The sequence below is a fragment of the Carassius gibelio genome, chromosome B22 (genome assembly GCF_023724105.1).
Source record: "Carassius gibelio isolate Cgi1373 ecotype wild population from Czech Republic chromosome B22, carGib1.2-hapl.c, whole genome shotgun sequence".
Lineage (NCBI taxonomy): Eukaryota > Metazoa > Chordata > Actinopteri > Cypriniformes > Cyprinidae > Carassius > Carassius gibelio.
In genome coordinates, this window is record NC_068417.1 from 30,444,150 (window position 1) to 30,457,352 (window position 13,203).

Genomic DNA, 13,203 nt, shown 5'->3' on the forward strand with positions numbered 1-13,203 from the left:
CAACCAGATGCTCCACCCGAACCCAAGAAGGGACCAAGGAACACAGAGACCACGAGGGAGGTGGAGCGGCGGAGGACCAGGGGGACGTTCAGTCCCCAGGGCCGATCCGACAGGGCAGGAATCCAGAGAGGAGCAAGGTGAAATTGGAGCCCTGCGGTCGAGACAGAAGCCCACCAGGGCAGCGCAGAAGACCACCACATCACATGGGAAGTCGTGGCCTAATGGTTAGAGGGTTGGACTCCCAATCGAATCGAAATTTGAAGAAGATTTTGTGTATTCCCCAAATAACATTTTCCTTAACTGTTTGAAATGTTGGTTTCTTTATATTGATGATGCATTTTCATTATTAGGGGAACAGTTGAAGAACTCAATCAATTTCATGATTTTTTTTAATTCCAGACTTGATTCTATACGATTTTCCTTGGAATATAATATATCTTCTATATCCTTTCTTGACGTTAAGGTTTTTAGATCTATTGGACAGACTCTAAAGACGACAGTATTACATAAATCCACAGATAATAATATTTTTTTACATTCTAAAAGTTACCATCCTCCATCTATAAAACCCTCCCGTATAGTCAGTTTTTGAGTATAAGGAGTACTTGTAGTACCGATGAAGAATTTGAAAACCAGGTCAGAATAGTATATGACCATTTCCTTTCTAAAGGTTATGACCACATAAAACTTGACTCAAGTTTGGATAGGGTACGTGACATTGAACGAGAATCACTTTTTAAGAAAAAACAGCCACTTCAGACAATCGAGTTGTCTTATCTATGACATTCTCTCCCCTTTCGGGTATGATTAAATAAATAGTAAATAAACATTTGCATGTTTTATCTAGTGACACACTGATTTGCCAGTCGTTTCAGAACCCTCCAGTTTTTGCTTATAAGAGGTTGCATAATTTGAGGGATTTATTGGTTAGAGCTGATTCTTACACTCCGCCTACCAATTGGCTCACAACTTTTGATCCGGGCAATTTCCCTTATAGGTGTTGTGTGAATTGTAATGCGATGATTGTGGGTAATTCTTTTTCACATCCACGGACTTGAAAGATATTGTGACGATCGGAGACCAGTGAAACGCAGGAGATTATAGATCCAATCTTAGTATGGGTTTATTGGATAATCCAAAGAGAAATTAACAAGCAGGGGTCAAAACCAAAAATCCGTCCAAACAAACCAACAAATATACAGGAATGGAACAGGAACAGGAACTCTGAATACGAGGAACTCGGAAGACGAGGAAACTGGGTAACGGAAGGAAAGGATGCCATGAAGACAGACAGAAAAGACAGGTTAATATAGGCAGAATAATGACTATCAAGAGAAGACACCTGAGTGCAATTAACAGGAGTGCAATTACTGTGATGAAGGGACAAGGCTTTGTGGGAATTGTAGTGCCTATGGTGGGGTTTCTATGGGGAAGTGAGACCACTAGTGGACACCCAGGGAAACAGAGACCAGACAGCATGACATTACCCCCTCCTCTACGGAGCAGCAACCAGATGCTCCACGCGAACCCAAGAAGGGACCAAGGAACACAGAGACCACGAGGGAGGTGGAGCTGCGGAGGACCAGGGGGACGTTCAGTCCCCAGGGCCGATCCGACAGGGCAGGAATCCAGAGAGGAGCAAGGTGAAATTGGAGCCCTGCGGTCGAGACAGAAGCCCACCAGGGCAGCGCAGAAGACCACCACATCACATGGGAAGTCATGGCCTAATGGTTAGAGGGTTGGACTCCCAATCGAAGGTTTGTGGGTTCTAGTCTCGGGCCGGATGGAATTGTGGGTGGGGGAGTGCATGTACAGTTCTCCCTCCACCTTCAATACCATGACTTAGTTGTCCTTGAGCAAGGCATCGAACCCCCAACTGCTCCCCGGGCGCCGTAGCATAAATGGCTGCCCACTGCTCCGGGTGTGTGCTCACAGTGTGTGTGTGTGTGTGTGTTCACTGCTCTGTGTGTGTGCATTTCGGATGGGTTAAATGCAGAGCACAAATTCTGAGTATGGGTCACCATACTTGGCTGAATGTCACTTCACTCACTCACTCACTCACTCACTCACACTTCACATCCGTGCGGTCGAGACAGAAGATCACCAGGGTGGCGCAGAAGACCACCACAGTGGGATCGATGACACAGGAGAGCAAGTCTGGTTAGGCAAGTCTGAAACAGAGAACATGAACAAGGTAAGGGTGGCCTCCGTGGCCACGACAGGTTCAGTCAAGCGCTCAGAGAATTCGGCTGAGACGTGACGAGGACCTGGAAGTTCCGCAGAGGTGAGGAGAGACTCCGGTAGTTCAGTCAAAACGTGGAGAGGCTCTGGTAGTTCAGCCGAGACGTGGAGAGGCTCTGGTAGTTCAGCTGAGACGTGGAGAGGCTCTGGTAGTTCAGCCGAGACGTGGAGAGGCTCTGGTAGTTCAACAGAGACGTGAAGAGGCTCTGGTAGTTCAGCAGAGACGTGGAGAGGCTCTGGTAGTTCAGCCGAGACATGGAGAGCCTCTGGAAGTTACGCAGAGACTCTGGTAATTCCATGGTGTTTAGACTGGATTCAAGAAGATCAATGCTGACTTGACTCTGCTCATGAAGATCAATGGTGACTTTCCTTTGCCCATGAAGAACACTGGTGACTGGACTTTGCCCATGAAGATCATTGGTGACTTGCCTTTGTCCATGAATATCACCGGTGACTTGACTTGACTCTGGAGTGTCAACGGTGACTTGACTTGACTCTGCAGTGTCAACGGTGACTATCCCTGACTCTGGAAGGTCAACGGTGACTAGCCCTGACTCTGGAAGGTCAAAGGTGACTAGCCCTGATTCAGGAAAGTCAACGCTGACTAACCCTGACTCTGGAGGGTCACTGAGCACCTGACTCGACTCTGGAGGGTCACCGAGCACCTGACTCGACTCTGGAGGGTCCACGGGAACCTGACTCGACTCTGGAGGGTCACCGAGCACCTGACTCGACTCTGGAGGGTCCACGGGAACCTGACTAGACACTTGAGGGTCAACGGGAACCTGACTCGACTCTGGAGGGTCAACGGGAACCTGACTTGACTCTGGAGGGTCAACTGTGGCTGTCATCCTGTGCAGAGGCGCTGGACAAGCAGCCATCTTGTGCCATGACTCTGGACCGACGGCCATCTTGGGCCGTGGCGCTGGGCTGGTGAGCATTTTGGGCAATGTTGCTGGGCCGGCGGTCATCTTGGGCAGTGGCGCTGGGCTTGCGGACATCTTGTGCTGTTGTGCTGGGCTGGCGGCCATCTTGCGTCCTGGCGCTGGGCTGGCGACCACCTTGTGCTGTGGTGCTGGGCTGGCGGCCACCACTGGGCTCAGACTTATTTTCTTGTATCTCAATCAGATCATCACACAATTAATTGGCTCGTTTGAGATGATCACATGATCAGGTGTATGCTGGTTAGAAAATGACTTTGTTCTGCTCAAATAGTCTTCTGAAAGACTTTTTAGTGTAGTTTTTAGAGGAAGCTTCAATTTGGCAGCTGCACAAATAAGAAGCATTATTGGAAACACTGATGATACTTAACACACTTCGGCTTAAAACAAGAACAAGGTTTGGTTTCTTAAATCTTTCAACTCTAAATTTCTTGCTGTTGTTTGCAGATCACAGCAGTCTCAAAGTGAAATGTGTGGATATACGTGCAATATATGAATAACAATTTATTTATTTGAGATATTTCATGTTTAGACATGAAGGCTTTATTCAGTCTGGGTCAGTCACTGCATAGGGTTCTTTGTAATAAGACTCTTAGCGGCTCTTGTGGGCCTCAGCTGTATCCAAGCAGCAGAGTTTGGTAGAGAAGTGTGTGTGGACTCTTTTGACTTCTGACAGTGTTTATATCTCCATCATCCTGATGCAGAGTGTCGCCATAGTAACACCACACCTTAGTGACTGTAACACATCATGTGACGCCTTTGGAAACTAGATAAGACACAACTATGAATTAAACAACCAGACAGAGCATTAAATACACATATTATATTGCATTGTTTCTATATAATATAAGTCACAATAGAACAGAGATATAATACAGGGCAGGGAAGCTTCGTTGTCCTGAAGAATTCAGCTCCAAACCGAATCAAACACACCTAAACCAGCTCATCAAGGTCTTCAGGATCTTCAAGATCAGTAGAAAGCGACAGGCAGGTGTGTTTGAGCAGGGTTGGAGATAAACTCTGCAGGATCAAAGAGGCCCAGCCCTGCTGTATTACATTCAACACTAAATGCATGCCGGGTATTTGTTGGATAAATAATTAAAACAAAGACTAAGATTAACATGGCAAAAACAAACTATTTGACTGTTGTGTTACCAGGATTTAATTAATCAGATCAAGCAGTAATGTTCTTGCTAAAATAGACTGTAGTTGCTAAACTATTTTACTAATAAAATCACCAAATCCGCACTGACATCATGTTTGTTGCGCGTGTGTGTGTGTGTTTGTAAGGGAGAGAGAGTGTGAGAAAGAGTATGTGCACTCCATACACAATAAAACCTTATTTTGTGGCAAAAACATGAAAATAATTTGTCCTATTTAATTTATCCTGTTGTTTACAATATTCATTTGCTTGTCCAGTGTTGTTGTGTATTTTAGTTCTTTTGCTGTTTTAGGCTGTAAGTTCGAGGTGAGTTTCCCTGGAAACAATTGCCCTCCTTAGCACATTTGTCAGCCAGTCATTCAGTCATTCAACAGCCCCGTGTGATATAATCCATGTTCAATCAGGACCACTTCCTTCAAGTATATTTATGACAATTATAATTGCATACAGTTAGTGTTGGCGGTATGGTTATGTTCTGGGCAACACTCCACACACCTGTCCATGTAGCCATGCTTGGACAGAGCGGGGAGAGCAGCAAGACAAACCCCCCTGGGGTACAGAACAGAACCATTAGAAGCATATATAATTACAATTCACAATTACATGAGTTGTAAACAAAATGTCATAGAGACTGCTTCGAATGAAGACACTGTAAAGAAAGAACAAGTTGGATCAGATTACAGGTTCAGTTGGTGGAGTTGGGGTTGGACGAGGGAGTTAATTGCAAGCAGCAATGCAATGGAAGAGACACTGAAGATTGGGAATTTAAATAGACAGCAGGTGATAGGTGTCAAAACTCGATTGGTACACGTCAGGAACAGCTGACTGTCAGCTGATGCAAGTGTGACTAACGTGGCCTGACTGAACTAACGCAATGCTCGATTTTCATGTATTAACAATGTCCAGAAGTTTGTTTGTTAAGGCTAGTTTAAATGAAGCAGGTGAGGACCAAAATAAACCAGACCAAATGCAAATACGTGCATGAAACTGTGTGAGGTGTTTTTGCACGGATCATAGCAGTCTCAGTGTGACTTATTGTGGGAATTATGCCATGTTTTGTGTAAACTGAAAAAATCATAAAAAATACCTAATGATAATGGTGCCCTGATGTCATTAATATAAATTGAACACATTTGAAAGTATTGTTAAATGTCACCTTTTTCACATTTCCCGGTTTCTAACGGAAGTCATTATAGATGATAAATGACATGTTCAACTTCTGGTGAATAACAAACAACAGCAAATTCTTCTTCTATTTTGTTCACTTTTGCATCTCCACACCTTTTCTTTCATGTCCTCAGCCGTTGATACACCAGAAGTTCAGGAATTGGCTGTTCAGCAGGTTCCTGAAGATGTTTCTGGTTATAGTTTCTGTTCACTGGAACTACAGCAACTTTACACACAGATTCTACTAGTTTAAATAAAGCAGATTTGGCTCAAAACAACACAGGCTGAATGCAAATGAGAGAACACAAATTTTATCAGGTCTTTTTTTCATGGATCAAGGAAGTTTCAAAGTGAAATCTGCAGGAAGTGTGATGTGTTTTGTATAAATATCATTTTATTTTAAAAACAAACTCTATGAACATGGTTGACTGATGTTATTAATATGTAAATGCATATCATGACTTACATGCCTCACTTCTCACATTTCTCAGTAGTGGAAGTCATAATAAATGAGTACAGTTAATATTTGGTTTCATGAGGTATTTAAAGAAGGCGTTTGTTCATATCTCATTTGGTGAAATTTTTGTTTATTATTTTTCTGTCTGTCATCAGAATCAGTAGAGAGATAGTACGGATATCTTTAAAATAGTCCATGTGACATCAGTGCTTCAACAGTAATGTTATTGAAAGAAAACAAAGAAAACTAAAATAATTAATTTATTCAACAGTTTATTCTCTTCCGTGACTATCTTTGACACTTGTTCTTGATAGTACAATGATGCATGTGTGTGATTTATTGGTATATCATTTTTTGCTTCTTAATATTAAAACTGCACAGCATTTATCAAATCTGATTTATTTCTTGCAACACATCATTCATATTAATTGTGTTGATGTACACTAGGCTCTTTTGATTTGAGTCGGTCTCCGGGGCTCTTTGTAATAATTTAATAATGAAACTAAATCGACAACAAAATGTGCCAAAGAGTTCAGTCTGATTTCAGCAAAGTAAAAGGAAACACAAAATCAAACCTATATCCCTATGAACAAAGATGAATGAAATTTGAATAGCAAATTCATGATCAGGTTGTATGTTTGACCCTTTTGTTTCTCTCTTTCAGTTTCTTTGCAAGTCAAACTGAGGACGTCACTGAAGATCTGAATTCTCCTCGTGGTCAGCTGATGATAAGACTAACACTTGAAAAATGCTGTAAAGTGAGAATGTGTTTCTTAGTTTGTGAGACATGCACTAACAAGCACAGCACTGTGTTTACATGAAGTATGACAGAAGCCAATAATATTACTGAGTAAATATGACAGGATCTGTTACATTTGTCTTCATTGTGCGGTGGTATAACTGAAGTGTTAAATGTGATGATAAAGTGTTTATAGTCTTAAATGTCTCTTGAGTTTGGTGTTTGTTCTGTGTTGTAGGTTTAGGGAGTGACAGTGATTGAACGAGGGTGGATTGTCTTTTCTTTCTTAACAAATTAAGCTGTGTGTGTGTGTGTGTGTGTGTTTGAGAGAGAGAGATCTTGATTTGTAGACAGCTTTCTGTGAACACTGAACTAAAAAGGAAATTCTGTTGGGATTGGGAATCAAATTAATTTTTTTAATTCATTATTCATATCAGAACCATTTCTCAGAAATCATTATGATTCTCTGCCTTGATTCTCTTGACTGTAGAAGAGAGAAGATTCACACGGTCTGTCAAGAGAGGCTTCAACAAAACTGTTTTAGCAAACTAAAATAGAAATGATAAGAGATTAAAATTAATAAACTATAATTGCCCTGTACTGAATGTTAATATTATTGAAATTTCAAATAAAGGAACAGCTGAAACTAAATCCTCTGCTGCCCTCTGCAGGTCATTATGTTCATAATTAGTTCAGAAATAAGTTACAAACCATCTCACATGTTCTCATGATGACACGTTGCACATTGTTCAGTTAGAGAAAAGCTGTTTGAGACTTAAACATCCTTTCAATGTTATTAATGTCATTTCATTTGTCCTTTTAATACATTTTTAAATAAACTAGAACCGTGAGCCACACACAGTGTCATTGTTTTCTTTCCCCACTCACCAAGAACAAGTTCAGAAAAGTCAAGCCAGAGTGATAAACACTTCATACACAGATCAGGTGTGAATATTTAACAACAGTTTTGACAGCTGCAGTTTATTAATTGTTGGACATTCAAAGCATTACAAACTTGTGTGAATGGGCTTTACAGTTATTGAAACGCTAAGTGTGTAGATATACAGTAGACAAAACAGACAAACTGCTGTTTCTATTTGAGTTTCTAACTTTGAGAACCGAGATACTCAAAGGTAGTGGAGAAACACTGCACTCGGTTCAAGGTTAAACCTCCAGTCTAGACAAAGGTGACAGAAACTGTTTATCATTGGCTGTTAAATGCCCAAGTGACCAACCAGTGAAAAAAAAATGGTTTTGGCTTGAGCTTCAGTTAAACCACAGTCTGTGTAGTTACACTGTGTAGATTTCTGCTAAATACAAAAACTATATAACAAATACATATTGATATATAAGAATATCCTGAAATTCAGGGACAAAATACAAGTCCCAAATAAACAAAAAAAAAAAAAAAATGTGTTTGCCACACCAGCATCAGGCTCCGTTCATGTGTTCATTAAGGGTTTTAGGATGCGGGGTTGAGGATGTGACCAACTTAAAATCTGTTCATATATATTTACTTAAACTCTGTAAATTTATATTTACTTTAACTCTGTTAATATATATTTACTTAAACTGTTCATATATATTAACTTAAACACTGTTCATATATATATTTACTTAAACTATTTTCATATATATTAACTTCAATGCAAAATTAAATAGATAAATAGTCATGAATGTGTAATTTTATATCTCTGATTACTGAAATAAAATATTTTTAAAAAGTTTTTGGCATTTCACATGAAATCTTTTTTATTTTATTTTATTAAAAAAATATATATATATTTCAGGTCTAATAATTTTCCTTCTAGCAAGTTTTTACAGAAACCCAACCCCTAGAACATGAAAGAGTCAATAACATTATAACAGAAACTCATGCCAGGACAAATTCTGACTGAAACAAATCAAGAAATACACATCAACACGGCAAGATTAACTGAGGTTTAGTAATGTAAGGACCATTTACCAAAAAACATAATTAAACATACAATTATTTAGCCAAGACTTTAAAATGTGCCCATATAGAAACTGACAATTGGTACAGTTGTTTTTGTTCTTATGATTCATATATAACTTTTGTTTGCAGATCAGCATCATGAATGTTTTTTTCCAACCATCCTGTCTTTCCAACAGCAGAAACTAAGAAAGAAACAGAGAACTTAGATTAGAAATTTACTAACAGGTATTATACATAATTTTTTGCCTCCAATGGTAAAAAAAAAAAAAAAAAAACATGTAGTTTAGGTCAAAAGTTCATTGCCCTTTATGGGCAATATATATGAAGAGTTCAGATGCAAAAGCCCCTAAGTGACATCTGAAATTTTCATCTAAAATTAGGATTTTTGTCAAGCTCCTATGCTTAGGTTGAGTCATTTTACTTTAATGGCAATGTGCAGGTCCTTTTCCAGGCTATTAAAGTGAAATAACTGAACATGAATATAGGAGCCTGATAAAAATTCTAATTGTAGAAATGTTCACAATAAGAGAAATGTACCTTCTGTAATAATTACATATGAGTCCCTCAGCTGTCCTCAGTGTAAAAAGATTGATCTCAGATTGTTCAGTCATTATTGGAAAGGGTTCAAATACACAAAAATGCTGGAAAATCAAATAATTTGTGGTACCTTAAATATTTTTTTCTGAAGAAAAGCGGTCTTACTCATTAACAATTATCCAAAAATAAAAAAAACAATACTTTTTAAAACGGCTCAGGTAACAACACAGTACTAAGAATCAAGCGTACCGTATATAAACTTCTGAACAGTGTCAATTTTACTATTAAACTATTTAACTATTATTTTCTCTTGTGGACTATATGTAAACATCTTTTATGTGAAATATTTTATTCAGGTCACTACAAAAGAAATGATAAGATCCATTTTGTATGATCCCTCTTATTTTTGTAAAATAATCAACATTTTGCAGATTCTGAAAGGGGGATGTAAACTTTTAACCTCAACTGTTTTAAGTATGGAGAAAAAATGTTTAAAATAATTAAATAAATAAACAACTAAATAAAAGCTTCACCTTAAGAGAATTATAGCATTATATTTTTATTTTTATTTTTTATTTTAAATTTGATACTATTGAGAACAATAAGAATAATTACTCACCAATCAGCAGAATGAGCAGGAGTCCGATCATCAGAGCAGATATGATGATGATAATCTGATATTGTGTTTGATTCTGATTAATAAACTCATAAACTGTCTGATTGTGACACTCAGTTAGTTGAGCTGATTCTGTAAAGAAAGAGTTCAGTCTGTTACTGTCAGTCTTTTACTGGAGAACATTCATCTCCGGAACGAGAGAGAACTATGATAATGTGTATAAAAAAATTATAAATAACAAATAATGAAAATCAAAAATAATCATAATAATTAAGGAGTAAATGAACTCACCGTTGAAGTATATTCTGGTGCTGTTGCTGAGTTTTGGAGGTGTTTCTGTGTTCATACAGTAATAAACTCCTAATTCATCAGCAGTCACATTATTAATAACCAGACCATGTTTAAACTGCACTGAATATTTCTTTCTGAATGTTTTATTAAAGTAATAAGGTGGTGTTGGTGTTGAGAAAGATTGTAGAATGACTGCTGGAGGATCTGCTGCTTTCAGTAAAATCCAGTAAACATCTTTTCCATCAAGATCACAGTTTATGATCACATTTGATCCCAGATCAGTTATTAGATCTGACACTGCACACTGACAACAGATTAATACAACTGTAAAAAAAAAAAAAAAAAAAAAAAACATAAAGATCATTATTAAGCCTCCCTGCTTTAAAACTGTCAACCTATAAAACAAAACAATTCATGACAGAGCACAAGTAAATTCACATATCATAAACTCACAGAGATGAAACTGAGGGATCTTCATGTTTGTTGCAGTGAATAAAACAGATAAAAATAATGAAGTCTTTTGTTCCTCCACACAACACTGAAAATGAAATATGCTGCAGCTCTGAAGCAAAGACAAGAAGAGGAAGAAGAAGAAGAAGAAGAAGAAGAAGAAGAAGAAAAAAAAAAAAAACGTATCCCACATCAAAGTCAAGTTTGCTCTGACCACGATGTACACACTTTTCTTCAACACCTAATGGCCAACACCAACTTGGTAAATCAGTCAAATTTAATTGGTTAAACTTAACAACCAAAACTAGCAAATCATTCCCATTTTATCCTCCACCCTTTCTGAAAATGACTTTAATCAATCAATTTTGTCTATTTGAACATGGAGAATTCAGAAAGCCTTTAGTGAGACCACTGGCTGTTAACTGTTAACTGTAGCTCTTGTTCACACTGGTACACATGTAAATAATGAATCATTATAAAACACCTTGCTATGATCTTGTCCTGATGTAGCCTCAGGCTGCCATTGATGACTAAAGCTTGGTCTTGTGTAGCAATGAAAGCACAGCTGGCAGAAAGCTTGAAGACTGATTGTTGAGAAGTGTGTGGCTCAGATCAGTCCTGTGATCATGTGACCCACATCAGGCTTGTGGCCCTGAATTTAAAAACTGCACAGGAAAGGAATCCTAATTTCTTGTTAAAAATATGTTTTATCAAATGTACTGGGGATAATTGAGAATCAAGTCTGAGACATTTCTAAATTATTATTATTATTATTATTATTATTATTATTATTATTATTATTATTATTATTATTATTATTATTAATAATATAATAATAATAATTATTATTATTAATAATACTAATAATAATTATTATTATTATTATTATTAAGTCTTTTCCTAAAGAACATATAAAAAAGTGATGTATTTTCCCATCATAATCCATTCATTTTTGAATGGTCAGTACTGCTTTAGATTTTGTATTTTTAAAAGATAAACATATTGTATAAAGCACCACACATTTGAAGTTTAATACAAAATATTAAAGTTTAAACAAATATATGTCATTTTAAAGTGTAGAGAGACTTTCATTTCTGCAAAGTTCAGAATAAACCTTCAAACACTATAACTTTTCTTTGATTTATGGCTATCAGTTTATGACTGAGATTAGGAGTGTCATGGTGCATGAGTGGGTAGCTCTGATAGACAGTCCCTGGTTCGAGTCCCGGGCCAGATTTCTTCCATGGACCAAAGAATTGGAGACACTAAATGGACTGACTCTTTGGACTGGATTTGGGCCAGAAAAAAAATGGGAGTTAAAGGTTTGAATAACATAAATCCTTCACATAATCTCAGAGCGTTTACTATGGCAATGTATGTGACAATGTTAATGTGTTTGGTGAATAGTTCTGCGGCAGAACAAGTACCAGTCCCTCCAGAAAAACACGGATTATTTTTGTGATTGTTGCGGGCAAAAATCCTTGATTTTGCGGCAGGTTGTCTTAAAAAATGCGATGGAATATGCAGGATATTTTTGCAATCTTATGCAATGAAATTGCGGGAACTTGCAAAAACTGCGGTTTGATGAAAAAGAGAAAAAAAGGTTACCCCCCCAACACCCTGTTCACACTAGGCTACTACCTTAGTGTAAAAAATCATTTCTTATGACTTCATATGATAAGCAAGCATACTAAATCACATAATATTTAAGTTCTCATTCTGTTTTATTTCAGACCTTAATTAACACATGGCTCAAACTTACGAAACATTGAGTCAAACAAGTTCTCTAGCTTTACAAAAGGAATATTCAACTACTTCTGTAAAAATGAATACAAATAAAATATACACACAAACAAATGCTGTTTTACAAGAATTTCAAAATGCAATCTCTTACGGCAACGTAAATAATTTTACATACTAGCTACTAATATACTTACAACTTAAGGTTTTGGTACTATTCTGTAACAAAAAAGTACAATCTTACAACTGTAGAGGTGCATCAACTTCTGAATGAAACTACAACAGTCCACTGTGAAAATGAAAGCTAACTGCGTAGCCTTCAACACTGGCCTATCATTCGCCATCCTCAAAAATAATTTGCCCCCACGGTCATGTAACACACCGGGTAACTGCTTCGCGCGGTCTTTTGCGCTTATTTTTGTTGGCAGATGAGAATGATTTGCGTCCTTCACCCTGGTTTCACCGCGGGCTTCACAGATGATGTTCACGTCGCACAATTACGTCACTTCATAAGGTTCCCATTGGAAAATAATGGCGATTTACTTGTGTGAAATAAACTCAAATTTTTTCATCTTTCTGCTAAGATATATGATTTTTTTGCAACGAAAATTATTATTATTATGAAATCATGCTACGTCCGCATATTTTGCTTCCTGAAATCGGCAATTTATGCGGCGAAAGTGCGGCGTATTTGAAAAAATGCGACCCCCGCATAAATATGCGGCCCTTGGCTGATTATGCATGAAATCACGCGATCGCATAATCACGTTTTTCTGGAGGGACTGAAGTACAGAGACTAGCCATTGTAAGTACATCACAACAATTCAGAAATACTGCTGCTGCAAATATAACATATGAATAACTCCCATAGCATACATTAATCACCCCACAGCACATCTATACAG